At 39.1% G+C, this 25,244-nt stretch overlaps 1 protein-coding gene across 1 annotated transcript in view; it reads right to left on the reverse strand.

Moving 5' to 3' along the window:
- The window catches only part of LOC127438741 (neuronal PAS domain-containing protein 2-like), a 46,272-nt gene extending 32,937 nt beyond the window's left edge, over positions 1-13,335 (reverse strand). Inside the window, exon 1 of the mRNA XM_051694565.1 lies at positions 13,110-13,335. The gene's annotated coding sequence lies outside the window, so the exon portion shown is untranslated. The remainder of the gene's footprint in view (positions 1-13,109) is intronic.
- Positions 13,336-25,244: the final 11,909 nt, after the last annotated feature.

Genomic DNA, 25,244 nt, shown 5'->3' on the forward strand with positions numbered 1-25,244 from the left:
TAGGCTTAAACATGAATGCAGCATTGGCACAACCCTCAGGAAACGTTACATCGGCAAGGAGTGCCATGACCTAGAATTTTTTTTCCGACCAGCCCTTTTCATAATCCAACAGAACAGTATGTGAGAGAGCAAAAGAGAAAGAGTGTGCATGTGTATGTGCACGTAGAAATCATCTAACAAGATGAAGGAAAACTACACACATTTTCCAAAGAAGATAATAGTTGTTGTAGCATCATGTTGAATTTAGGGCTAAAACATTCACTGTTCGACTCTAAAATAAACCACTTGCCAGAAAAATCCATGTGTTGATGGCCATTTATGTTAAGGCCAAAATAATGAAGAAATCGTTATGGCACATTATTTCGCCAGTCAAGGCCTAGATTTACCAAGCGCTGTGTATTCTTGGCTGCCAATCCATGTATTTGCCAGTATCATGATTTGTTCGTAAAATTATAAAAAATTCAAAATCAAAAATTCAAATTTGATTAAAAATCAAATCGTACTTGTCTTTCCACTCAACGCTTTGCAAGATACATATAGAATAGAAAATAAATAGCACATAGAAATAAAAAATGTAGTTGAACATACACTTAAAATATCAATACAATGTGCAATGTACTGTATGTTTAGTTCTAGAAGTGCAAGTGACTATAAAATATATGTATAGTTATTGAGTGCATAATATGCACACTGCATTGTAATGTATTGTGCACAGTATTGTAAGTCGATTTAGAAAAAAAAAAGTCTGCTAACATCAATGTTAACATTATACAATACTAAACACTCCATCACACGATTCCATCATCTCATCATCTGTTCCCACTCTGCCTGGATCACACATAAATGCTTGCACTATTACAAATGTCTAGCCATATGAGTCTCCTTCAACATTTGATTAAGCTTGTAAGAAATTGTCAGTCAGATGAACATTTATTCCGAACTGTAATTCCAAGACACACACACACACACACACACACACACACACACACACACACACACACACATTTCATTCTTCCACCCATTTCATTCTAAAATTTTTCACTCTGCAAAAAACACACTAACAGATCTGTGAGATCAGCCACGCAAACAAGATCCAACAAATATCTTATGAAAAGAGCAAGTAACAATTTGAAATATTTGGTATATTAAGAAATATTTGGTTTTATGGAAAGTATCTAAATCAAACTGAGCTGGTATTTCCAGTGTTAAAAAGAGGAAAGTGTTTTGCCCACAGCTTGCTACACATCAGCCTTGGGACATTTACACAAATGTAAGAGTTTCAGTCATTTCTCACAACAATTTAATTGCGTCAGGCTGCTTCAGAGCACAATGCGTGTGTAATTTTTAAAATGACTTTTACAATTATTTGCCATAAGATGGTTACCAACCTTGAGATGGTTAAGAATAGTTTCATGAAAATGTGATGATGACCAGACAAGCAAAAATGAGAAGCAGTAAGATTTAGTTAAACTGGATAGAATTAGAATAAAGCACCTCAGCAAGTCTTATAAATCCACCAGAGCACTCAAAAGTGAGGATCTTTTTCTGTTGGCACAGTCAGGGCAGTACGTCAGATTTTTACTTGCCCTGCCAACAATTTCACCGGCTCGACCTCAAAGTGAAGTGTTATATATCCTATGTAGGTACAATACTATGTATTTTTAAACATATTTGAAAAAAATATTTATATGTTTTGTATTTTTGTATTAAATGTAAATGTATATGTATATTTTTATTAAAGGTTTTCTTTAATAAAAAATACTCACAAAACATTCTTATGAATAGAATAAAGTTCTACCAAGAATAAAACTTGCTTTCTAACTTAAAAAAAAAAAAAAGTTTAGAAATATTTTGTATTCCTTAAGACTTCTTAAGAATGTTCTTTGTATTTGCACTTAGGAGCATTCTTACAAACTAATAATAATTTATCCTAAGAACTGTCTTAAACAATGGTATACTATTGGGGGGTGGTGTTGGGGAAGTGATGTTGGAGGGGTCGAGGAGGCCGATTGCACCACCTTTAGTGAGCCGATGGCGCCCCCCTTTACATGGCGCCCCTATGCATTGCATACCTTGCATATATGGTTTTTGCGCCTCTGTCAGTAACCTTAAAGAAGCTGTTTTATCCTACATGGCGCAGGGGTGCCCTCATGGGTGCTGCCATTTTAGAATCACATGACCAACTGAATACTACTCACTTAATCTCAGTAATTGACTTGTTATTGGACACTTTCACTCTTGGATTAAATTAATCATGGCTTATTGTGAATAGTGAATTTTTACAATGGCATCTGTGACTGAAAACTATTGATTTTGAAAGATGCTGCATCCACACCACTAGGTGTCACTGTAAGTCCAAAAAGTTACTGAGTGCACCTTTAAATGAACCGAAGTCGGCAAACTACTTGAACATCAGTGATAAAAACTAAAAACTGCTTGTGAAAACCAGTCAATCAACAGTCAATCAACACTGTCTTCACACATTTATGACTTATGACAACACAATGATGTCTTTCAACAATTCCTGAGTTTGCTGATTCGATGCACCATTTCTTTCGAACACACCATTCTGCACAATGTAAACAAGTGTTACTTTCCTTTCATTTTCCATTCCACAAACAGCACTGTAAACCATTTATAAGACATATATGAATTGTTTATATAATGTTTACAGATATTCAAAAGAAGAGAAGTGAACGGGTAACAAAAGAAAAGATTTCCCTCATGCAGAAAGATCTTAATTTATCTCTGTCTTTTAGTGTCTCTCACCAACAGACAGAAAAATGCCAAGTCAACTGGACACTCCTCCTTACCTTATATACTTGAACACAAACAAATACACACACGCACTCACACAAATTCTTACTTTATCCTTTCAATTTCAGTTCATCAATAAAAAAAATATTGGATGTCTGATTTTTAGCTTTGCTGAAATGAAAAGTGTGTGTGCTCGGTATATGCAAAAAGTTACAACCTTGTCTTATACTTACTATTACAAATTTTTTAACAAAATAATTTTTGTGTGCTTCATTCTACATATCGCAGCAGTTTTCTGGTGAAATAAACACTAGAGGTACCACAACAACAAGTTTTATTTACTTTCACACAAATCTTGAGTAAAACAGCAGATTAAGAGTACATAAACACTCAAGTGTACCAAAACACTTTCACTATAACGCATGACTTAAAAGATGGTACAGTTTAACGATTGCATTGCATTACCAACTACATTTAGAGGGTTTGTCCTGGGTCAAAAATGGTCTCCGGTGGTGGTTGACTTACACGTTCATCACAATGTAGTTTTTTTTTTTTTTTTTTTTACATAATTACAATTAATATTTAAGATATGTTGTTGCATTTCATGTTTGTAATGAATATTATTTATTTTTGATAATCTGAGCATCTACAAACTTCTGTACTCTATATATCCCTATATATATGTATTCCAGGCATTTGTATACAGTTAAAGAGTCCTGCGTTATGCATCAAATCTTTTTCTGTTTATGATTGGGATTTAGCTTACACAATAAACTGCATCTGGGATTTTGCTCATTATGGACTCCCGTAGCCGATGTAAAATGTTTTAGCTTTCTTTAAATCGATTTTAAAACTATCAGGCCAATTAATCGGTAATCAGCCTTTTCGACTAGTCAACCACACTAACTGACAAGTCTGTTGTTGGATGACTAGTCGACCATTATGACTCATCCCTAGTATGTGGATGCGTTCTTTCTACCAGACTGGCCAAACAGAATCTGACTTCAGCCATACTCTGCAATGTGCATTGAGCTCACATAGAAACATGTTTACAGCTAGCAGCATAGACTATGATTACACACACACACACACACACCAATGCTTGCACATCAAAGTTCAAATTCATGATCCCTTCTTGCCTCTTGAAACACACATTCCAGGACACACACCCTGAAGGTCACAGAGTATAGACAGATTATGGAGCTTTCACACACTCCTGCTAAAAAAAAAAAAAAAAAAAAATCACAACGTTGTCTGAACAAGCACATACACATTTGTTTTTACATAAAACTATTAGTTACTATAGTGTAATAATGTAATGTAATGTAATAACCACATTGTACAATTGTGGTGAGAAGAATATAATCTCAGAATGCTATTCTGAGATGCGAGTTGGCGCTGTTTTGGCGGCACAAGGGGGACCTACACAATATTAGGAAGGTGGTTTTAATGTTGTGGCTGATCGGTGTGTGTATATATATATATATATATATATATATATATATATATATATATATATATATATATATATATATATATATATAGTATACTGTATATATAAACTTATAAGTTAGCATTTTTATAGTAAGAATGTTGGAATGTTATTTAACGGGATAGTTCACCTATAAATTAAAATGCTCTCATCATTTACTCACCTTCATGTCATCCCAGATGTTCATAACTTTTTTCTTCTGCTGAAAAAGTATTTTTTCTTCTCACCCACACCTATCATATCACTTCTGAAGACATGGATATAACCACTGGAGTCTTATGGATTACTTTTATCCTGCCTTTATGTACTTTTTAGAGCTTCAAAGTTCTGGCCACAATTTACTTGCACTGTATGGACCTACAGAGCTGAAATATTCTTCTAAAAATCTTCATTTCTGTTCTGCAGAAGAAAGAAAGTCATATACATCTGGGATGGCATGAGGGTGAGGAAATGATGAGAGAATGTTCATTTTTGTGTCAACTATCCCTTTTAGTAATTATTTTAAACATAAGGGGTGTAACAGTTTGATTTTCTGATATAGATCAGTTCTGTTGTCACTGTGATTGTCAACTAACAAACACCTTGAGTGTTCAACATCACATACATCAGAGATGTGTTCAAAGTGTGATTCACAAGAGCGATACATCCAATATTGGTGCACCGATCAGGAAATTTGAAGCCGATTTGATCACTGATATTTTTACACTAAGATCGGCCGATACCAATACTGTTTTATTTTTTTAAAGTGCCATTAACCACACTTTTGCAAATTATATTCTGCAGATATGTTTATGTCCCACTCAGTAAAATTACATTAATTGTGAATTGCTAACATTCATTTGTATTGAAAACAGTTATGAATAAATCTGGCGCCAAAATCAAAGGACATTGTGACATACTGGAAACCAGTAAAATCCATGAGGGCATCACACACAGCAGAGATATGCTCAAAAATAAGAATGTTGTCTATTACTAGCACCAAAACTGCTCCTGTGAGGAATCATTAGTATTTATGATTTGTTTACCGCCTTTGGCGTTTTGTTGCAATACAAATCACTAATTATTAAGCAAATGCGTGAAGACCCAGTACCGCTATTTAAGGTTAAACAGTTATATCTGTTATTAGTGGCATTGCAACCAACATCAGTCTAATTTAAATTGGGATCCTCAATTAAATTGGGAATAGCACTGGGATGAGTGATTGATGATGAGATATTGAGAGCACCTGGAGAGCGCGCATGTTTGATTGACACCGAGAGCGCTCATGTTGAAGGGGGAGAAGCTAATAGCGCTCATGATCGCTCAAACAGTCTCTATCTCTCAACACAACGTCTGATTGTCATGACTCACGTTACATCACGTATACTCAGATTTGTATTTGCATGTTTATTTGTCATTTGATTCGTTTTTATGCACGTTTGCAGTCTCTTTATCCTTTCCGTGCTCACTGTGCAGCGAGTCAGAATAACTAACGTATCCACAATATTCTCAGCGAGTCCACTGTATTTCGCTAGGTGGGTGGAATTTCCGGTTGGCTAGCGGAAGTGCGATTGGTTGGCGTTTTGTGTGTAGCCGGTCTCTGCTTGCTTGCGTGTCATGATATTAGATTCTTGCTTTTTAATTATTGTAAGATGTCTTTAAAATTCCCTGAACAATGTGTGCAGTTAATGGTTATCCAAAATAAAATTTTATCTAAAACAGCAATGTTATGATCAGAAACCACTCGCAAAGCACTCCAGTCCCAGATGCTGCTTCTTCCATTGGCTGCCTACAGAAGGATTGACTTAGGAACATCTGTTTAAAAAAGCTTGGAATAAATTGTTTGTGTGCTCTTTTCACTTTATTGGTAAGAAGTCAACAGCGGGGGTTACTTATATTATCCACCGTTACGGTCCGGCTACAATAGTCGACCAGAAACGGAGCGCAATGAATTACATATAAATGATAGTTATTGTGCTAACAGGTGTGTGTACATGTGCTGAAAGTTCATTAGAAATTTTGAGAGATTGTTCATTTCTATTCAGCGTTGGCCTTTGTGAATGCTTCACATGTTTTGAAATGGCATTATTACAGAGTATAAAAAGGAACAGTGTTTTTCCTGAACTGTCTGTTAGTAGTGACGATGTTTTCAACTGTTTTAATGCTGTGATACTAAATGGATAAATTCTACAGTGGAAGACCATAATTATTAGATGAGACATGTACAGTAGTGAGATGTTTTATCACATTTGAAATTAATTGTATTATGATTTTCCTCTTTCCTGCATTTTTCCTGCCAGAAATTCACTTTCTTTTTAGTGTTTTTGCAGAATGTGCATGTCTTCCCTTAAGGTGATTTGGAAAACAGTGTGGACATTAGTTCAGTATCAATTAAATTTATTTGTCTGGACCTCCCCTGTATCCCCTGCAGTAAGTACATAATCTCAGTACAACAAACTCTTCTTCTTTTCGTTCTCAAAACATGTCCAACTTTACAGCTGTGAAGGCGCTAATAGGCTACATAACTTTTCAGGTTAGTCTGCTCAGGTTCTTCCATCAGTGGATAAAGACTCAACAAAATAACTAAAATGCTTCTATTTGCGATATTTGGCCATCATCCTGAAATCCATATTCATTAACAGATAGGAAAGGAAAAACAATATCGCCTTGCTATAATTCTGTGATAATTTCTTCTCAAGTTTCTTTCATTTTTAATGCTGCATTAGTACACAACTTAACGATTGTTTACGCTTAACCAGAAGTTTTGCCCACATCGCCCGCAAAGCCTCGTGGGATTGACTCTAGAAATTGGGCAGCTTAATATTCCTACACGTTATTCTTACACGTTTTAAAACAAACCGGCATATTCATCTAAATACAGCATGTCTGAAAGTTTAAATTCGTGAACGCTTACAATTGCCACCAACTCACCCTCCAGTGACCACACTGTATGCTTCAAGGGCTGAGCAAGCGCTAATTCATTAGAGTATCAGTGTATGCGTGCTGCAAAGAAGATTGGCCCTGAATCCAAGCACGATCGACTGAAAAGCAATCATGGATTTAAGACGAAAACCGGCCGATTTAGATCAGTGGCCGATCGAATGGTGCACCCCTAACATCCAAAATTAGCACCAAAATCCTTCAGTGACAAGTCATAAAGATTTGTTTTTAATAATAATATTTTTAATAATATTGTTTTTTTTTGTTTTGTTTTTTTTATAATGCCGACCCCTGAGAGTGTGTTAATTTGTATAATAAATTACCAGGAAAGTAGAGATGATAAAATATTTTATAATTATGCTTAGCCTTTATCATATTTTTTCTAATGCCTGATAGAAAAGTATCAACCTTTGTAGAGCAATACCTCAGGCAGAACATTCCACCAGTCACAAACTTCAGAAAATTAGAATGTGAACACAACTCTTTCTGGGCTTAAAGATACAAGAACTAAATCAATATGGAACATTGTATCTCAAAAGGAGGACAATGTGGCCCCCCATGTGCTACTTAAAGAAACTGTTCACTCAAAAATGAAAATTCTCTTATCATTTACTCACCCTCATGCCATCCCAGATGTGTTTGACTTTCTTTCTTCAGCAGAACACAAATTAAGGTTTTTAGAAGAATATTTCAGCTCTGTAGGTCCATACAGTACAAGTGAATGGATGCCAAAATGTTGATGCTCCAAACATAAAGGCAGCACAAAAGTAATCCAAATGACATCCATGACTTCAGAAGTGATATGATAGGTGTGGGTGAGAAAAAGATCAATATTTAAGTCCATTTTTGCTAGAAATTCTTCACCCTGTCCAGTAGATGATGATATGCATGAAGAATGTTAATCACCAAAAACAAAAGAAGAAGAAAGTGAAAGTTAAAGTGGAGATTGACTGAGCAGAGAGGAGAATTTGTAGTAAAAAATTACTTAAATATTGATCTGTTTCTCACCGAACCTGTCATATCTCTTCTGAAGACATGGATTTAACCACTGGAGTCACATGGATTAGGCTACTTTTTTGCTGACTTATGTGATTTTTGGAGCTTCAAAATTTTGGCACCCATTCACTTGCATTGTATGGACCAAAAGAGCTGAAATATTCTTCTAAAAATCTTAATTTGTTCTCTGCTGAAGAAAGAAAGTCAAACACATCTGAGATGGTGTAAGGGTGACAAAATGATGACAGAATTTTCATTTTTGTGTGTACCCTGTACCAAACAATTGCTCTACCGCCTCTATTGTGCGGGACATGATGCATCAAGTGACCCTGCTTTTTTAGTGGTTTTGTTTTTTGCATTCCTTGCATTGTTTTGAACATGTTTTATGCACAACAATAACTCTCTCGGTCGGCAATAAGGGAAATTTAGAACATAAACCTTACACATAAACTGATTTTAATGTAATTGTTTCATACATTATGATACTGAAAATAACTTTTTCATCTTTTTATTTCTGTAATCATGTCGCCCTTTTACTTATTTTTTAAAATCAGATTCATGTAGTGTTTACAGTATCATAGATAAGTTATGTATTTTAAAAGTTGTCAATCACAAGCGCAAAAGTATAAAATACCTATAATTTTTATTCTTTCTGGCAAACAGCCATAAAAGGGAATGTAAATTATGGTATGTGTGCCTCATTTTTAAATTTCAGCATAGAGTTTTTATTATAAAGGTGCATAGTTTTCGCAACTCAGTACTCAATACTCACAACTCATGAGTACTTTTAAATGAGCTACTCTTTTACTCTTACTTGAGTAGTTTTTAGGACAGGTACTTTTACTCTACTCAAACTACATTTTTTAAGAAGTAACAGTAATTTTACTTGAGTATTATTTTTCAGTACTCTTTCCACCCCTGGTCGCCAGTTCACTGGTTGTCCTTTCTTGGGCCACTTTTGGTAGGTACTAACCACTGCATACCAGGAACACCCCACAAGACCTGCCGTTTTGGAGAAGCTCTGACCCAGTCATCTAGCCATCACAATTTGGCCCTTGTCAAAGTTGCTCAGATTCTTACGCTTGCCCATTTTTCCTGCTTTCAACACATGAAATTCAAGAACTGACTGTTCACTTGCTGCCTAATATATCCCACCCCTTGACAGGTGCCAATGTAACGAGATAATAAATGTTACTAACTTCACCTGTCAGTTGATTTAATGTTGTGGCTGATCAGTGTATACACATACATACACATATAGAGGAATAAAATAAAATAAATAAATAAAGGTAAATAAATAAATAAGACTCAAGACCTAATTCAGTCTAAAACACCTTAGCAATTTCCTCCCAACTTTGTACAGTCTTGCTCTTTGCACCGTTGGACTTAGCGGTGGTGCCCTCCAACAAGGCAGTGTCTCTAAAGTATGCCAGCCAGAGGGAAGATGTAGAAGTGATTGGTTCCATCCAAAGCTTTAAGATAGTCTTTTTGGCTGCAGTATCTGAAAGCATAGTCTTCACAAAGGACCAAAATGAATCCACTATAGGGCATTCCCAGAACATGTGTAAGTAGGTACCTACTGCAGTGTTATTACACAGATGGCAGTGAGGGTCGGGTCTAACATTCATCTTGTGAAATCTAATTTATTGTTTTTAATATACCGGCCGATACCGATATGGCCACTGATATATTGTGCATCCCTACTTTTATGATGCCTTTATTTGATATTTGGACTTTCAGAGTTCTGGCCACCGTTCAGTTGCATTGTGAGGACCAACAGAGCCGAAATATTCTTCTAAAAATCTTTATTTGGTTTCTGCACAAAAAAAAAAAAAAAAAGAAAAGAAAAGAAAAAAGGCATACATACTGTATTTGGGATGGCATGAGGGTGAGTAAATGATGAGAGAATTTTCATTTTGGGTGAACTATTCCTTTAATGCAGACTAGTCATTCAAACAACCGATCAACTATAGTCAATTATGAAAACTGTTTTGCACATCCTTTGTATTTACATTGTACTCCAAGGTAATTCACAGAATTTCGAGTCCCAAAATAATGTGTTAATAGCATTGTACATGTAAAAAATAAATAAAAAATAAAAAAAACTTTGGCAGTTCTAAATCTCCCTTGTATTCAGTATTATAATTTGTTTTATTATTCAGAAACATATTTTAATATTTCACACACAGACCAGTAAAAATGATATGGTTCTACAATAGTTTTACATTTTCTAATTTCTAATTTTCTAAATGTTTTAATCTTATTTATTGTGCATTTTTGCTTCTCGTCATTTTTGTAAAATCAGAAATAAAACAAAAGGCGTTTAATTGAGTGAATAATTTGGCACTTTGTTTTCAGTAGAATTAAGACGAATGTAGGATTCTGCTTAAAATAGCACAAAATTGTAGGTAAAATAACACATTAATTTTAATTTCATTTTAATTATGTCTTGCAGTTATATTACACAATGCAGAATACCTACCAGACTCTATTGACAGACTGACAGATACAGCACTGTGGCTCTTAGCTAAAATCTGCTCATTAAAACATGTTAAGTGCTGATTCACTGCTGCTGGGCTGATGCAGCTGTGTTGCCTCTCTGCGCTCAGATGCTGCTTTCATCAGCCAGGGTAATATTTCAAGTGCTCCTCACTCATTTATGAACAGACACAAAGAGAGAGAGGAAGTCAGAAAAGAGAAGCAAGGATCCGGCATCCTACTGTGCTGCTATTAAACACCTTAATTTGTCTCTTAGGGCAATATGTACAGTACACACAAAAGTGACAGAAGCATCTATGCAAACTCTAATGAGTAACAATATGCTGCTGACCAATGCAAGAGAGAAAAAGAGAAAAACAGATAAGGACAGAAAACAACAAAGTGATTTCCAGGATGCGAACAGCCCTCACCCCTGTGTGAAAGGTGAGGGAATCATTGCTTCACTCTCAAACACTGTTTACAACATCACCATTCAGCCTAAAGACCACCTTTACGCAGGAGCCCATGTACACTGTAAAAAATGTAACTGCATTTTTATCCAACTTATGGGGGTTTCTGAATCACAGAATGTGAATTTATTTGCATCTACATAAAAACACAAGTTAGACCAGCAATATTCCCCCAAATGTTGTCCCAACTAGCCAAACAGAGTTGTCTGAACGAACAGTTTCATACTGAACAATGTTGCTGATTTGCGCGTTCCCAGCATATATTTCAACATGAATCAATTATGTGGTTAGTGTTATAGGCTTATTTTTACTTTTTGCTGATTTTATTTTTGCTGTTCTTGTTTTGTTGCCACTGTTAGTCAACTATTGTGTGGTGATGTTAGGAGCTCAACTTTTAACTAAATGAGGTTTGTTGATTGTCACCGTTATTGAGAAATGTGTGTTAAGGGTTAAGGCCTATTGTGTGTCAAACAACTGTATGTATTGTCTTGCCTTGCAAGAATACCACTCTCTTCAGTGGCAAAGATTGAAGTAAACATAATTGAAATGGTGACCAAATGAAATTAGTAGTTTCCTGAACAAGAATTTTTGCATTTAGTGAACAAACAAATTCACATTGACTAAAGAAAGCAATGCTACTGAGGACAATTAAGACTATTTTAAGAATAGTTTTTGAGATTGCTCAACAATTCTTTTTTCCAGTGTGTGTACATCCACCACACGATCCCATACACACTCACACACACTTGTTCACTACTTCAAAAACCTTCATACAATCTTCATAACCTGACCTGCCATAAACACACACACACACACACACACACACACATATGTTGGTGCAGCTATCATTATGAGGACTCTCCATAGACATAATGATTTTTATACTGTATGAACTATAGATTCTATCCCCTAACCCTACCCCTAAACCTAACCCTCACAAACAACTTTCTGCATTTTTACATTTTCAAACAAAAAAAACATAGTTTAGTATGTTTTTTAAGCAATTTGAATTATGGGGACACTAGAAATGTCCTCATAAACAACATTTATAGCATAATGCCCTTGTAATGACCAGTTTGTAACCTAAAAAAAATTCCTCGTAAACCACCCAAACACACACACACTTTCACCAGGTCTCCCCAATCACTTAATGTTCAACGACCTCCAGAAGAAGAACACTTAGAAACACGCTTACGCACTTGTCTCTGAAAAGTCCAAATCATTTCGTGAACCACAACAAACAGAACCTAAACACGCACTTCCAGCCCAAATAGCAGCAGAAGTCCAAGGACACGGAACGAGAGAGGAGCGCGTAATTACCACAGACTTGAGCCCCTCTGAATTTCCCACATGAGTGTAAATGGATTCAAATCATTTTAAAGCTGCAAACGCCTGGATCATTCAAAATCCATTAGGGCTCAAAACTTCAACGAGACTGGCAGGATTTATGCTGACTGGTGCTACTGGTTTCAGCGGATTGTGCAGTGACCCATTCTGACCGCATTCCAAGATTTCAGATAGCCTAAATCCAGAACTAAGAGAGTCTCAAACAAGCAAACTAACAGCACAGTCAGGGGAAATGGTTAGAACGTTTTTATTGATATATCTGCATCGTTTATTTACACAGCTCCGAATGTGTTTGGATTTGCGCTGCTCATGCAATCTATCACGCCTGGGATAAAAAAAAAAACATTAAGGTGAGGAAACGCGCGCGGTAACATCATAGAAACCACCGCTTCCGCGCTATCCGGACACCTCAATATCTCAATAATCACAATTGCATGACTTACTATTTCCATTAGCTTTTTCTCAGAGTGACTTACACACGAAAGCTCCAACAATCCAACATGGAAGCAAACGAGCGAGCTTTAATGCGTTCAGAAGAGTTCGGTACAATTTAACTGCTTTCTCATTGACAATGTAAAAAACAAATAATAATAATAATACAAATATTTAAAAAAAATAAATAAATAAATAAACATCACGGGAAATCTTACCGTGTATTAAAGACTGCAGGTCCGTATTTCACTGTAGGTTACATTTCTGTCCTCACCTCTCATCTGGAGCCACGAGTGAGCTCGCGCCTTCACAATAACAACCCACGAGAGAGCCACTCCGAAGTCGGACGAAAAATGTATAAAACACACGAACTGAGGAATCCCGCGGTAAACCGGTATGGAAGAGCACGCGGCACGGCGTTTCTGCAATGGGTTCCGTGTGTTCCTTTAGTAACCGGGTCCACATCCTCCGCTGCCGAGCGCCTGTAAACAGCGCTGAGCTGATGCGAAGTATAAAAGTAGGTCAGACGGGAGCTCAATAGTCAACCAACGACATCACTAACCGCCCGCAGCCTCACTCACTCACAAACACGCCAGAGAAAAGTACATACATTGCAGAACGGCCACGAACATAAATATATATAATTTTTTTCCTTCTTTTTAACCCCCATTTTCATTTTCATTTGGACCACGGTTTGGTGAATGTCTTGCGGTTGTCACACTGCGTGAGTGTGTGTACGAAATTCGCCTTTTGCCTGCTTGCCTCATTATGTTTAATATAGAGACAGTGAATTTTTTTTTGTTGTTGTTTTTTTTGTAAGACGACAAACCTGTGCTCTCTCTCTCTCTCTCTCTATATATATAAGACCAAGCTAGTGCCCATGTGCCAAGTTTATTTATCAAATGCACATCAACACAGCATGCAAAACATGCTAGCCCCTTTCTGGTAGCTCAAAGAAAACAGAATACTGTTTTTTTTTGTTTTTTTTTTGTTTGTTTTTTTTTTTTTTTTTTGTACTTTAAAGGAAAGATACAATTGTAGTGAAAAGGCAGCAATTAATTTGAAAATATATATAAATATGTAAATGATGAAAAAAATATGTGTTGGATTTACTTAAATATAGCATATATGTAGCATTATCGCATCATGCATTTTAAGTAAATTCAACTTATGTTCAAGCACAACTAGAAAACCTTCATTAGAAATACAAAAATATATCGGTTCAATCAACTTAATTTACTTAAAAATGTGTCTCATGAATAAGACTTGTTTCAAATGAACATAAATGTCACTGTTACTACTTAATTTAACTGTCTCAAAAGAAAATGAGGTCAGTCATTAAACTTGATTACCAGAACAAGTGCACATTAAAGGTGCTGTAAGCTATTTTTTCATGGAAATTATGCCACATTTTTTCCTACTCCCTTAAAGATATTAATGAAATAAGTGTCATGAGATATCTCACCGGTCTCTGTGACAGCTGTAGACTTTGTAAACAGCAAACAAATATGAGTTTGATGCTTTTTTCATTGATGCTTTTCACCTGTCAATCATTTCGCTAGTTCTCATAGTGTTGTATTTGAAGTGGATAATTGAGGCAATGATTCACAATGTTTGTCAGTTGAGGGCGCTAGTGTGCCACTGTTGAATCTGACAGCACAGGAACAAACAATGCTGCTCTGTTGCTCAGTTTTGATCTCAAAATTATCTTTGGAGGGAGGGGTTTTGTAATGAGGGGGCGTGGCTAATTCAACAGTTCAGTGACCTGAAAGCTTCAGAACGCTAAAATCGCTTACAGCACCTTTAAGCTGCACTTCAGCTATGCATATTCACATGCGCAGGACAAAAATCACATGGATTGAACAGGATACAAGTTGAACATTAATGGAACACTTATCACCCTAAAGGTGACTAGCACGAAACAACTATTTACTGTTGAACAACATCAATTATACTATAATTAACTAAAATCTAACAACTAATTAAATGGCCCTATAAGTTCATTTTGACCAAACAAATATGCTTAAATTATTCAAGCACAAGGGCTTATGGGTATTCCCCACAACATCAGTTCTGTACTTGTTTGTTTGGGTTAGTAGTGCTTAAAATCTTAATTTTATTCATTTGTAAGCTAAAGAAGTTTAAGGAACTCACGTTTATTAATTTACTTTAAATGTACCTCCACCATAAAATTGATATTTTGTGTTGTACACTTTAATGAGAATTAAGTAAAGCTAAAAATGTTATAAATATGTACATTTCTGAGTAGAAGCTATATTTATTTTATATATGTTATGGTCGTTGAGCCAACAATTTTTTTTGGGCAGTGTGCACAATATAATGCAAAACTCTCTGAAAAAGTCAATGTAATTATGCACAATGTCAAATAGAGTTGTTGCTGGAAGTGACTCATTAGACTCATGAAGTTCAGCACATATTTGCATATACTGTAGCTGAGCACTGGGCTGTCTGAGGCAGTGCAGAAACCTTCTTCATCTCAGCCCTCTCTTTTTTCCCTTTACATATTTCATACAGCAAAAGGAGAAACTGTTTCTGCCTGTTTAATTGTCCATGGAACCTGTACCTGAATAATGACAAATAATGACACAAAATGACACATATAAGCCACTAATGATAAAATAAACCACTTAAAAAATGTACATTCAGAGAGTCGTGCTCAGAGAGATCTGCAGCATTTAAACAGTAATTCATTCAAGAAATATCACAGAGGCGATTGATTGTACTCTTTAAATGGAAATACAGACCTAGACCAAAGTTGAATATAAAACAAATAAGATTTTGAAACAAAAAGCTTTGAAACTGCTTTATCTGTATTGTTTGTGTGTGTGTGTGTGCGCTCGTGTGTGTGTTGTGAAAGAACATATGCCGGAAAAATTATAGTTATAATGCACACATTAAACAAATCAAATCCAAGAGTTCCTGAATTGAAACTTTAGACAGACAAAAGTAAACATTTAGCACCGCAGATTTAATTTTGCAACAATGGTTTCCTTTTTTAAAGGCCAAACATGCCTAAAAGTGACCCAACAAAACACCATCCTAATGTCTTACCCAACATCCTTGTTGTGCACAAACACATCTTTTAGAGGACACTTAAACAGCTAAAGCAGAAATAATGGTGATGCTGGAAGCACGGTATCAGGACTCATGCAGTTGCCATAGCAAACAGAGAAGCCTCCATCAGACCCTCCGTCCAACATGGCCAATGGGCAGCTGTAAACCTCTAAAAACACATCAGCTGTCTGGCCTTACCAGCTCAGTGTGTGCATACTGTACTCACCAAATAGATTTATTTGCTCTGCATTATTTTTAATACTTGAATGGCTTTAGGTGTCGTAGTATTCACACAAAAGTTGCTAATTAATGTCTTATGGCAGTTTGTAAAGAAGTGAGTCTTGACTGTTATTTAGAATCATCATTACAATGAGCCATGTGGCATAAATAAGTTCAACAAATGAAGCTCTTTTTTCTTTCTTTCTTTCTTTCTTTCTATCTTGAGCCCTCATTTGTTTCCTTTCTTTTTGTTTCTTTTATTTTCTCTGTAAATTCTTATGTTTTTCTTTGTCCTGGGGTTTTTTTTTTGTGTCGGTGCTACTTTGGCTTGGAGGCTGACTGCGGCTCTGTAGCTTTAAAGAACTACCAGAGGAATATGGGTCAATGGAACACCAGCAAGAGCGAGAGGGAGGAACTGAGAGACACAAAGGGAGAGGGAGAGAGTTTAATGCTTTGTAGCAGAGTTTCTGAGATTCAGTGGTACAGCACAATAATTCATTCTCGCATGTCAATAGACCAGGTGATTTTTATGTCCAACAACAAGCACAAGTTCAGGAAATAATGACAAGAACTTCCTCATTGGAATCACACAGCAGATTTGTGTCAAAGGTGTGTGTGTATCTGTGTGTCTGTGTTTGTGTGTGCACGCATACTAATGGCCTACAAATGTCTGTTGCAAACCAATAAAAGATCAAGTGATTTGTTCATAAGTAGTTCACAAGCCAGACACTGGATGCTCCCTATACAGAACTACTCCCAACAGACCAGAATGATGGCCTCTGTCTCAACAACACGCTCCTACAAGATCAAACCAAGCCCTGAAGAACAATCACAATACACAGTAAACACACTGCCCTTTCAATAGTGAAGCATTGACTGAACTTTAGCTCTTTAGCTCTAGGATAGGCCTACATCCCAAAAAACACACACATTTACTTCAACATGATCACAAAGTAATTTGGCATTTTGTCTCTGAGAGTTCCAGTAACTTAGAATCAGACACATTGTGCCATCTCACTGACAAGCGTCATCTACCTTCAGACATTTTTTTGCATCGGCTCAGACGTGTTCACCTTCCTTTTTATGACCAGAAGTGTGATTATTGTCAACAGCATGGGAGACCCTGGTTTGAATCCCGTGTAGAAACCAGGAAGTAATCGAAGTAATCAGTGATGAGCGCGATTCAGTGGTCGCATCTTTCCCTGTAATATATTTTTTTTTTTACTCCACTGATGGTTAGGTTAAGTTTTGGGAGTTGGGGTATCAGTTTATAAAATATGCATTCCTCTTCACTGTATTACATCCTGTTAAGCTGGTATGAAGGTACCTCCAGAAACTGGTTTTTGGACAGGCTACTGAGGCAGCATAACGTCACATCGTTGCTAGGATACCAGCAACTGATTATCAACATCTTATGTCCACTAAAGTTAACGCGTCTGCTTCATTGAGTTTCGGTCGGACTAAAAGGTCTAATAATCTAGAACTAAATCAAGAGAGTTTTGGCGATAAACAAGTGTATATTTAATAACTCCAATACTACTTTCTCGCTAGAAATGAAATCAAAATTTGGAAAAAGTGAATAAAAATGTACATTTATACACAAATTGGCTATCAACTGCCTCTTTGGCTGACTTTTTAAATTTTTTTTTTTTTTTAGCTCAACCGTTGTGGAACGGCGCACACAGGATTGTGGGATTTCATAGGCAGCAAAGAATACATCTATGCTGCCTTCAAAAATTGATCAGATGTAGGTATCTCATTAGACAGGATATGAAGTGAACTTTGGATTCAGACGTGCCTTGGTCCCTTCCTACCTCCATTTACAGCCTCTGGAGGCAGCGTTTTTCTGGATTTCAATGTGAGATCAGTCTGTTTCGTTTGCTTTACATATAAATGCTAATTAATCATAGACTTCTATGTTTTCTATATAAAGGTAATTATGGTAGACCAGTGTTTGTTTTCTGCCATGGCACACTTTTCATGAATACCACGGCACACCACTATCAAGTCACGTAGGTATGCTGTGTAATGAGGTCACAGGTGGTAAGAGTGCTAATTGGGTAATGAAAAAACAACAAATTTGCTTCTTTTCTAATTTGTAGATTTGTATTGCCTTCACAGTGGTGTGCAATATTTGAGCGCTACTCACGAACAACATCTCAGATGTAGATGCTCAATAGTTTGGTTCACTTATACGCATTTAGAACAGCACCGGAGGTGCGTTTTTACCAGAATTTGAATAAGAAGCGAATAAAACTACTGTGAACTTTCCTACAAACAGACACATAAAGGACTTCCTGGAGAGTTCAGAATGTCAAAATAAAAGCGTGAGGGTTTTAAAAGTTAAAGGTGTCACGGAGAGACTCACGGAGGCAGAGATATGAACTCAGTAGCAGGGTTTATTGAAACAGTGATGTAAACATTGTGAGTAAATCCAGTTGAGCAGAGTGGCAAACAGCAGGTGAGTAATATCCAGACAGGGTATAGGCACGATGAACAGATAACTCACAACAGTTTTATGATACTTGCAGGCAATAATGAGGACACAGGAATGTTTGACATTGTAGAAAGGTCTGGAGTCTCAGAGATACTATTGTGTATGGTGTGTGTGAATGTGGGGTATATATGCAGTCCTTGATTAGCCCCTAATTATATGCAGGTGCATGTAATCAGAACTCAGTGGAGAATGAGCGCTGTGACGGCAGTGAGGTAGAAAGAGAGAGACCAGTGGATCCGTGACAAAAGGTGCACGATTGAGATATATTACTATATATTACTATTATAATATATTATTATTATTATCATTTGTTTACAAATTATAATAATATTTAAGTTGAATGGGTTCCAAAAAATAACTGTGTGAATGAAAAGTGAGCTGATATCTTACAACTAAATTGAACAAAAAAGAGATCTGAATCGTTTAAAGTCCACATACAAGTTGAAAAAAGTTTGCAAAACAAAAAAACAAAAACGGCTTCTTTTCTACTGATGACATATACTGGAATTACTGTTAATTTTGCTGCTACATTATCCAGTATACTAGTTAACAATAAAGTTTTTCAAAAAAATAATGTATAGTTAGAGGTTTGTGTTTCTTTACATATTAAAGAGTACACCCAATTAGTTCCACACAATAATGTAAAGATTTTCTAAACTGATTATGCAAAAAAACAACACTGGTATCGGATCGGGATCGGTATCGGCTGATACTGAGATTTCCGATATCGGAGTTGGATCGGAAGAGAAAAAGTGGTATTGGTGCATCCCTAGTTCATGCAGTCCGGACACCGTCAAGTGACTGTGTTCCGCAGATCTGCCCCGCTCTTCCCGGAAGTTCATAACGAACTGACAAAATCCTGGCGCTCACCCAATTCAGCTCACTCGCACAGCGATTCCACTCTTCTCAATAAAGTGGACCACGGGGAAGACAAAAGTTATGCCCAATTACCCCCCCACCCCCAGTAGCGGCACATCTCTACCCGGCGAGTAGCAGTGCGTGGAACTCACGCCCTGTTCATCTTTCTAAGCCGTGTCAGACTGCGACACACACAGCGGGATTTACAGCTGTTATTTCCTCATTCTGGAGAAGGACGGTGGGCTTCGGCTCAATCTAGTTCCGAGACGATCTGAAGGACGTGTACTTCATGCACCAATTGCACCGCGTTACAGTCAGCTTTTTAGATTTGCGTTCAAGGGAACTGCATATCAATTTAAAGTCCTTCATTTCAGTCTGTCTCTGGCTCCCCGCACATTCACGTAATGTATCAATGTGGCGCTCGCCCCATTAAAAATGAATGGTGTGCATGTTTTGAATTACCTCAGCGATTGGTTATTACTAGCCAATCAGAGGCACTACTGAGCGAACACAGACTTGCTGCTTTGCCATATGGAAAATCTGGTCTAATGTCAACTGGGCAAAAGCACACTTTTCCCCTCAGGCCTGGACAGGTGCGAAACGACCATGACATGTCAATGGCAACCCGGAGATTGTAGAATCTCGCAAAGGTATTGGGTGTTGCCCAGCCCGCTGCTCTACAGATGTCTGCAGAAGAGGCGCCATTGGTCAGGGCCCAGGAGGCCGCCACACTCCTGGTAGAGTGTGCTCATAGCCCCAAGGGGGGGCGGCACGTCCTGGGTGTGATATGCCAAGGCGATGGTGTCAATGACCCAGTTGGCGATCCTCTGTTTGGAGACAGCGCTCCCTTTCCGCTGTCCTCCAAAGCAGACAAAGAGCTGATCAGAGCATCTAAAGCTCTGCATACGATCCAAATAGATGCGCAAAGCGTGCACCAGACACAGCAACGACAAGGCTGGGTCTGCCTCCTCCTGGGGCAGCACTTGCAGGTTCACCACCTGATCCCGAAACGGGGTCGTGGGAACCTTGGGCACATAGCCCGGTCGGGGTCTCAGGACCACATGAGAGTATTCTGGACCGAACTCCAGGCACATGTCGCTGACAGAGAACACCTGCAGGTCCCCTACCCTCTTGATGGATGTGAGCGCAGTCAGGAGGGCAGTCTTCAAAGAGAGTGCCTTTAGCTTAACTGACTCCAGGGGCTCAAACAGAGCTCCCCACAGGCCCTGGAGGATCACGGATGGAGGCGTGGTCTGGGAGGGTTCAGCCTCCTTGTGCCTCTAAGGAACCTGATGATCAGGTTGTGCTTCCCGAGAGACTTACCGTCAACTGCGTTGTGGTGCGCCGCTATAGCGGCCACATACACCTTCAAGGTGGAGGGGGACAGCCCCCCTCCAGCCTCTCCTGCAGGAAGGAAAGCACCGACCCGACTGCGCATCTCTGGGGGTCTTTGTGTCGGGAAGAACACCACTTAGCGAACAGACGCCACTTCAAGGCATACAAGCGCTTCGTAGAGGGAGCCCTAGCCTGAGTGATCGTGTCTACCACCACAGGTCTTAGTTGCCACTTAGGTCTTCCACGTCTCATCCAAGGGCCAGATGTGAAGATTCCAGAGGTCTGGTCGCGGGTGCCAGATGGTGCTCCATCCCTGACAAAGAAGGTCCTTCCTCAGGGGAATTCGCCGGGGGGGGGGGTTGTTGTGAGGAGTGTGAGGTCCGAGGAACAAGTCTGGGTGGGCCAGTAGGGTGCTACTAGGATGACCTGCTCCTCGTCCTTCCTGACCTTGCACAGACCCTGTAGGCTCACTGGGGGGAAGGCATACTTGCATAGCCCCCGGGGCCAGCTGTGTGCCAGTGTGTCTGTGCCGAGGGGAGCCTCGGTCAGGGCATACCAGAGTGGGCAGTGGGAGGCTCCAAAGCGTGACCTGCCGCGACAGTGCATCCACAGCGCTGTTGAGGTCGCCTGGGATGTGAGTGGCTCGCAACGAGTTGCTGCTGACTCTAGAGGAGGAGACGGCAGGGGCGAGTTGCGACATGCGACGGGAGCGCAAGCCACCGTGGTGGTTGATGTATGCTATCGTCACCGTGTTGTCCGTCTGGACCAACACGTGCTTGTCCTGGATCAACGGCCGAAGCCTCTGCAGGGTAAGCAACACTGCCAGCAACTCAAGGCAGTTGATGTGCCAACGCAGTCGCGGTCCAGTCCAGGAGCAGGCGGCTGCGTGCCCGTTGCACATGGCGCCTCAGCCTGACTTGGAGGCATCTGTCGTGATGACAACTCGCCTGGAGATCTCGGGACTCGAGTCTGAAGCCAGTGCTGAAGCGGTCTAATATACATCAGCCCGAGCAGCGTGACCGCCGCCAAGGATGCCATATGCCCCAGGAGCCTCTGAAATTGCTTCAGTGGGACCGTCGTTCTCCGCCTGAGCGAGTTCAGCACCGATTGTGCGCTCGCTCATGAGGCGCGCCATCATCGAGACTGAGTCTAACTCCAACCCGAGAAAAGAGATGCTCTGAACCGGGGAGAACTTGCTTTTTTCCCAGTTGACCCGAAGCCCCAGTTGGCTGAGGTGCCTGAGCACCAGGTCCCTGTGTGCACACAACAAATCCCGAGAGTGAGCTAGGATTAGTCAGTCATCGAGATAGTTGAGGATGCGGATGCCCACTTCCCTTAGCGGGGCAAGGGCTGCCTCTGTGACTTTCGACCGAAGGGGAGGACCTTGTACTGGTACGCCTGGCCCTCGAAGGCAAACTGTAGGAAGGGCCTGTGTCGAGGTAAAACCAAGACGTGGAAGTACATGTCCTTCAGGTCTACCGCCGCAAACCAATCTTGATGCCGAACGCTTGCTAAAATGTGTTTCTGCGTCAGCATCATGAACGGGAGACTGTGCATCATGAACGGGAGACCGGGCGGGTGGGGCTCCGTGGTGGGGCGGAGCCTGAGGCGCCACGTTGAGGGGACTCGAGCCCCAACTCGTGGCCGTGCTGAGTCTGGGGACATCGAAGCACTTACCTGGCTCCGGATACCCACCATAGGACCGGTCAGGGACGGGGAGGAGGGAAATCGTCCTCGTAGTCCGTCAAAACCACCCTGGCATGGGTGTGTTTGTGCCATAGCTGGGCACGCAGGGGCGGGGGGCCCGCCTCCGGAGCGCCATGCCTGCTGTAAAGGCCCGGTGTCCGGCGGTCGTGATAACGACGGCCGTGAACACCGGATGTGTGACCCAGGGAATGAGGAAACTGCTCTTTCCTTGACAATGTGGGTACTGCAGCCCCTTGGGCATGTGGCGAAATCAAAAGAAAATGAAACAAAAGATTCTCCTCCCGATCTGCTTACCACCTCCAATGCAGCGGGTCTCCACGTCCCTGGGTGTTCTTTTGTGTTCCATGAGACAGGGTCCCGCTGCACTCCTCATAACAAACAGCGAATTAGACATGAGCAGTGACGGATTTTCTTTTATCTGTTTTTATATAATAAAATATAATTACGATTCTTCAAGTGTGTGTCTTTGTGACTAACAGCATTTCTTGTCATGTGCCACTCCAAGATATCTTACAGTTCACCCGCCTGTTGCGGGTAGATAAGCTAAATTACTCATGCATGAAATACCTGCATTTGGACAGGGAGCTCATAAAAAATAAAGAACGTTCGTAAAATGGCTCGTGGAAAATGCTCTTAAATGCTAAGATCAATTTGTTATTGACAAATGAGGCCCAGAACTCCATGCATGTGCGTGTCTAGGAGAAGCGCATTCATTGCACTTGTGAACAGCGGAGCTCACTGCATACATATACCAAATCAGACGCGCATCTGTGGCTTTTCTTTCGTCTGTTCTTCAAAATAAAATCACACGTTTCGTCAAACGCGCGTCTTTGTGTCTAATTTCTTGTCATACAGAATATCACTCTGAGAAGTCTAACAGGTCGCCCTCCAGTGGCTGGTGCATCATTAAAATGACCCGTCACTGTGCATGAAAAATCCACATTTGGCAAGTGCTGATTTCAAACCTTGTTCATCAGGAGTAGGCTGTACGACAAATTTGGGAGAAAGGAAATGCTGTCGATTGAGCTTAACTTGTATTGAACCCGGAACATTCCTTTAAATAAAGCTTTGATATGCATCTTGTATTTTTTGAGCTTCAAACAGTTCACCACTTACATTTTACTATTGTTATTTTTAATGATTTGTTGTTTAGAAAATTTCTTAAAATGTTCAACGCTTCTGTGACGTGAATGCAATCTCCTCACTTTTCAATCATCAGCCCGTCCCACAGCAATTATGATGAAAACAAACAAAATGTTAGACCAACTGAATGCAAAAAAATGTATAAGAAATGGAACAAAAAGATGAAAATGAAAACAGCATGTTTACTCATTTATAAAAAAATAAAAAAAATAAAAATAAAAAAAAAGAGAGAGACAGCACCCATCGATTAACTGAGTTGTGTTGTTAAGATGACTAATTTTAAAATGATGTTTATTTACAAACATAATTTATTTTGTTTCAGAGCCCTCTGGCACAGAAGGAAAATTTTAAAGGAAATTTAGAAAAGTTCGAAATCAAAAGAGCAGCATGTTATTTAAAGTAACTTAAATGACAGATGGAACAACTTTCACACACTCACAGGCTTAAAACGCTCAGTATGTGATGCTTCTAAACTAAAGCATCTAAAACAATGACGAATTCTACAATACAGAACTGTGACACACAGAAGATTTCCCCCCAGAACAGTGAGAAGTTCAAATTTAATTCAGTCAGTACAGTAGCGATGACTTTAAACTCTTTGCTTCTCTTGTAGAGCCTTAGATTATGTAGGTCAGCTGGAGTAATACAGCAGTTTTCTTCGATCTCAGGAGAGAGACTAAAACCCTACATGGAAAAACACCTCTAAACTGAACAATCATTTCACAGAAACTCATCTTACTCTCTCAGCCGAGATAATTACTACACATTTTCTCTCCCCATTCATTCACGTGAACAAAGCTCCATCTTTCAGTTTATTCCCAGAGCACTGCCATCATAACATATGGGCTGTTCCAGGCCATGGTCCTTTGTATGTTGATCTGTGTTGTAATTGTCCACATATATGTGTGTATGTGTCCTGTGCTTCAAAAGAAAACACACATTTTTCTATTATAATTTTAATGATCTTAGTGTGGTCTGACCCAGATAAATGAAAAAGCTAATCACATATTAGATCAAGTAAGAGTGTGTGTGTATGTGTGTGTGTGTGTGTGTGTGTGTGTGTGTGTGTGTGTGTGTGTGAACATTTCCTTTTGCTGTCAAGAGTCATTGAAAGGATGCTGTGCTGTTTTCAACTCTCTTACTCTCTGTGCGTTTATGTGTGGAAAAGAGTATAAAGACAGGGAGAGAGACAGTCAGAGATGACAAGGGTCTTTTATACAGAGTTCGAGGGAAAAACAAACTAATTAAGGGAAGAGAGACTTTTAATTAAAATGGCCTGTTTTTAATTTAACAGTGAGCTACTTTATATCAAACAGAACAGTGATCACTTCATTATACAGGCAACATCACAGAAAGAGAGAAAGAGTGAGAAACAGAGAATGGCTGAAAGAGAATGGGGGGTGGGTTGACTAAGAGGTTGTTTGTTTGCTGTGAAGTCTATTATCATTCTGGAGTTAAACATTGTTTTTATAACTGGTCAATTCTTTCTTTACATTAATGATTTTAGCATAACCGGATT

The sequence above is a fragment of the Myxocyprinus asiaticus genome, chromosome 4 (genome assembly GCF_019703515.2).
Source record: "Myxocyprinus asiaticus isolate MX2 ecotype Aquarium Trade chromosome 4, UBuf_Myxa_2, whole genome shotgun sequence".
In the NCBI taxonomy this organism is placed as follows: Eukaryota; Metazoa; Chordata; class Actinopteri; order Cypriniformes; family Catostomidae; genus Myxocyprinus; species Myxocyprinus asiaticus.